This window comes from Prionailurus viverrinus, chromosome E2 (assembly GCF_022837055.1).
Source record: "Prionailurus viverrinus isolate Anna chromosome E2, UM_Priviv_1.0, whole genome shotgun sequence".
In the NCBI taxonomy this organism is placed as follows: domain Eukaryota; kingdom Metazoa; phylum Chordata; class Mammalia; order Carnivora; family Felidae; genus Prionailurus; species Prionailurus viverrinus.
Genome location: NC_062575.1, coordinates 22,058,545 through 22,062,893, shown reverse-complemented (window position 1 = coordinate 22,062,893; position 4,349 = coordinate 22,058,545).

The following is a 4,349-nucleotide window of genomic DNA, read 5'->3' as shown; positions in this document are numbered from 1 at the left end:
GCAATTGGAAGATAACTACTGGGAATGAAAAACAACAAATGAATTAAGTGTCACTGAACAAACAGAATTTGTTTAGAAGTTAGTCCTCAGTGTTCTGTGCTGATTGCAATGGTGGTTACTATGGTGGTTACAAATGGTGAGATCTATGTATTTGTCAAAACACATTGAGCAGTAAACCAAAAAGAATAAATGTTGTACATAAATATAATATATAATTTTAAGTTAATACTTTCAAAACAAAATAGGGATAAGAAGTCATTCTCCCAGATGGAGGACTGAGGGCTTTGTTCTAAAGCAACATGGTGGAGAGAGAGAGAGAGAATATCTTGATTGGGACTCAAGGAGCCAAGAGTCTTGATAGAAAGAGGTACACAGATATGTTAGGGCTACAGTACTATAGAGATAGCATTGGACCATCATTAGTCCTTGGAGAACCTAAGTGAGATAGATAAAAGCCAGGAAGCAGAGATGGAAACCTGAAGGGTCACCAGGTGACCCTTCAGGTGGTTGAGGTAGAGGTGGCACAAGACAACAGGGACACTAAGAAAGAGCGTAGTCAGGTGGAAGCAGAGGCTGGAGCTAAGCCTGTAAAGGAAGCCAAGGCAGGCTTGTTTTACTCTATTATTTTTTTTAATTCTTTTAATGTTTATTTATTTTTGAGAGAGACAGAGACAGAATGCGAGTGGGTTAGGGGCAGAGAGAGAGGGAGACACAGAATCTGAAGCAGGCTCCAGGCTCTGAGGTGTAAGCACAGAGCCTGACGTGAGGCTCCAACTCACGAGCTGTGAGATCATGACCTGAGCCAAAGTCGGCCACTCAACCGAATGAGCCACCCAGGTGCCCATATTTTATTCTATTATTTTAACAAAGTCTTCAAGTCAAGGAGTTTTAGCCCCCAGTTCTGAACTAGAGGCTGTGCTTCTTCTCTGTGGACTTCAGTTTCCTCATCGCCAAAGTGGTAAGGCGGGGATGGATCATCCTCCCGAACCCTTCCAGCTGAGAGCATCATGTGGACTCAAGGTTTAAGTTAGTATCTCTGTAAGTTTGTCTCACATATGTGACACACCAACATCATAATACAGGCATATAAAAGTTGCCCATGTGATAGAAACAAAAGCTTTCCACTTGTTTTTTCTCTTGAGCCCCCTGAATCTCTTTTTGTAAAGCAAATAGAGATGTAGAAAAATAAAGCATGTTTCCCATAGGTCCTACTCTGACTAGTTCTCCTCTTTTCCCCCTTGGCATTTTGCTTGGTTAATCCCAGAAGTGGGAGGGAAGGAGTATGGACTCAGATGCGCCCACGCTATGCATTTACAAGAATTACGCAGTGGTGTGGTCAGCTTCACAGGTTTATCTGGTCACCAACCAACTAGGAAGGGAGGAAGCAGTTGTTTGAGAAGCTGCTTCTGCTGGTCTCTATCCCAAGAAATTCATACCAGCTATTTCATTCAACCCCTCAGGTGCTCTTTGGGGTGGGTAGCATTAGGGCTATGTTTCAAATGAGGAACTAGAGACTCAGAGTCTTGAAGATACTGCTTCAGAATGTCTCTGTGTCCAATGAGACTGGCACTGGTTCAGATGAAGATATGGAGCTCTCCTAGGAAAGCCTGTAGGCATGAGATGAGCTAATGTGTTTGAAACAAGGATCACAATACAGGTCCTCAGATTTTCATGTTCTTTAGAATAACGTGAACTATGTAGATTCCAAGGACCTCCACGCAAGATATTAGGGGTAGTAAGAATGGAATGAAGCCCAGAGTTCTGCATAATTCTGATGCAAGATTTATGGCTTTGGATGAGGATGAAGAGGCCATTTAGCCAGGCCACAGGTAATAACTGCGACTTATTGAAGAAAATGATAAGGTAGTTATTTGAAGTCATACAGAGTGATACCAAAAGGTAACTTTGAAAAAAAAAGTCTACACTGCTACTCGCCTATTAAAATGGAAAATCCAGAACACTGAAAACACCAAATGCTGGAAGAATGTGGAGCAAATGCTACTCTCATTTATTGCTGGTACCAATGCAAAATGGTGTAGCCACTTTCGAAGACATTTTGGCAGTTTCTAATAAAGCCAAACATAACCTTGACACACAATGCAACAATCATGTTCCACGATATTTACTTAAATGAGTTGAAAACTCTAATCTATACAAAAACCTGTGCATGCATATTTATAGCAATTTCATTCACAATTGCCAAAAGGTAGAAGCAACCAAGATGTCCTTCAACAGGTGAATGGAGCAAACAAACTGTGGTGAGCCATACAGGGGAATGTCACCAACAATAAGAAGAGATGAGCTCTCTTGGGCCACCTGGGTAGTGTAGTTGGTTGAGCATCTGACTTCAGCTCACGTCATGATCTCACGGTTTGTGAATTCAAGCCCTGCATCACACTCTCTGCTGTCAGCGTGGAGCCCACTTCCAATCCTCTGGCCCTTCTCTCTCCATACCTTCCCAGCTTGCACTGTTTTTCTGAAAAATAAATAAACTAAAAAAAAAAAAAAAAAGAAGAATAAATGAGCTCTCAACCCACAGAAAGACCTGGAGGGTTCTTAAGTGCTTATTTGCTAAGTGAAAGAAGCCGACCCGAAAAGGCTACAAACTGCACGGTTTCAACTATATGACATTTTGGAAAAGGCAAAACTAGGGAAAAGGGAAAAGTATCAGTGGTTGTCAGTGGCTGCAAGGGAAAGAGAGAAGGATGAATACATGGAGCACAGGGGATTTTCAGGGAAGTGAAACTATTCTCTATGATACTGTGAGGTAGATACATGTCATTAGATATTTGTCAAAAACCATACAATGTACAACAAAAAGAATAAATCATAATATACACTGTGGACTTTAGTTATAATATTGTATCTGTATTGGTTCCTTAGTTATAGCAAATGGACCACATTGATGGAAGATGTCAATGGGGCAGCCATGCAGGGGTGGGAGGGTGTGAGGTTGTATATGAGGACTCTGTGTACTTTATTCTGAATTTTTCTATAAACCCAAAACTGTTCCCAAAAATAAAGTGTACTAAGTATAAAGTTAAAACTAAGCATTAAGATTATAAAATAAAAAAAATAAATCTCAAGCTTCCTTTGAGCACTACCCTGGACACAACCCACCCTTCTCTTATATGGGAACCTGGCCCAGGAGTGCTGTTTGAATGCAGTAGAAATGCATATGAAAGAATTTCAAATTGTGCAAGTTCTGACTTCTTCAGGTACCATGATGTAAACCTCCATGGGTATACTTACTTTACCAAGGACACTGAGCTTTCTCAAGTGCCTCTCCAGTATCCTTCCTTCTTCATGGGTTGGGATTCTGATAGAGCTATCCACCATGGAGCCTTTGATGAACTTGGCTGTGCATCTGGACCCTCCATGCAGTCCTGGTCCATCATGGTGCTTCATCCCTCTCCTTATGCAAAGAGATTGGTCCAGGGGCATAAGTACTGGCCTAAATAGGGGTGATTTATAAGGTTATCTTCCATAAGATTGAATACAGAAAACTAAGAGCAGAGGAAGGAAAGGATAAGGAGGTGAGGAGTAGACATAGGGGTGAGGGAAATGAATGGGAAATGAGCAAAGAGAGAGGGAAAGAGAAAGAGCTTTCTTCCTGTGATGAAAAGCTAAAAGAACATTGAAAGCAAGGAGCTACCAGGTCCATTTTCCTGTCTACATGGACAGTCTGAATGAGAATAAACTAATAAGAATGGATAAAAATGGGGAGGAATGCAGAAAGGGAGATAAGAAGTGTTGAGAGAGAGGAGAAAGAGAAGGAAATCATATAATTTGTATCACTTTGAATTTTTAATGACAGTAGCCACCATCTTTTTTTTCTGTTAGTTTCTAGATGTGGGTTCTCTCATTGCTGTAATCTACCAATATACTGGGCAGCACTTGATTCCCTTTGTGCATCATTTCTGAATCCTTCCTGTGTCAGATCCCTGTGTGAACTGGTGCCTGATTCCAACCTTCTGTAGTCAGAACACACCAATTTCTGCCTCTAGCAGAGTGGAAGAAATGTGTGCATTAGTCCTACTGGGAAGACATATGTAGAAAGGTTTTTCATATACAGGTTGAACAAATGAAAGAGTACTGTTACCACAAAGAAGCAAATCATAAGAAGACTAGGAGTGAAACTAATGCAGACTGAGGGCCTACCACCATTCACTTTCAAAGACACTTTCTAATTTTATTTTTTAATTGCTTTACTTATGGATAGTGCAATCCCTGTTTTACAGATGATAAACTGGAGACTCAGAAAATATAGATAACTTACCTAGCCAGTAAGTGGCCAGATAATAATGTGCATGAGATTTATCTGAATTCTAGCCAATACATTATTTACT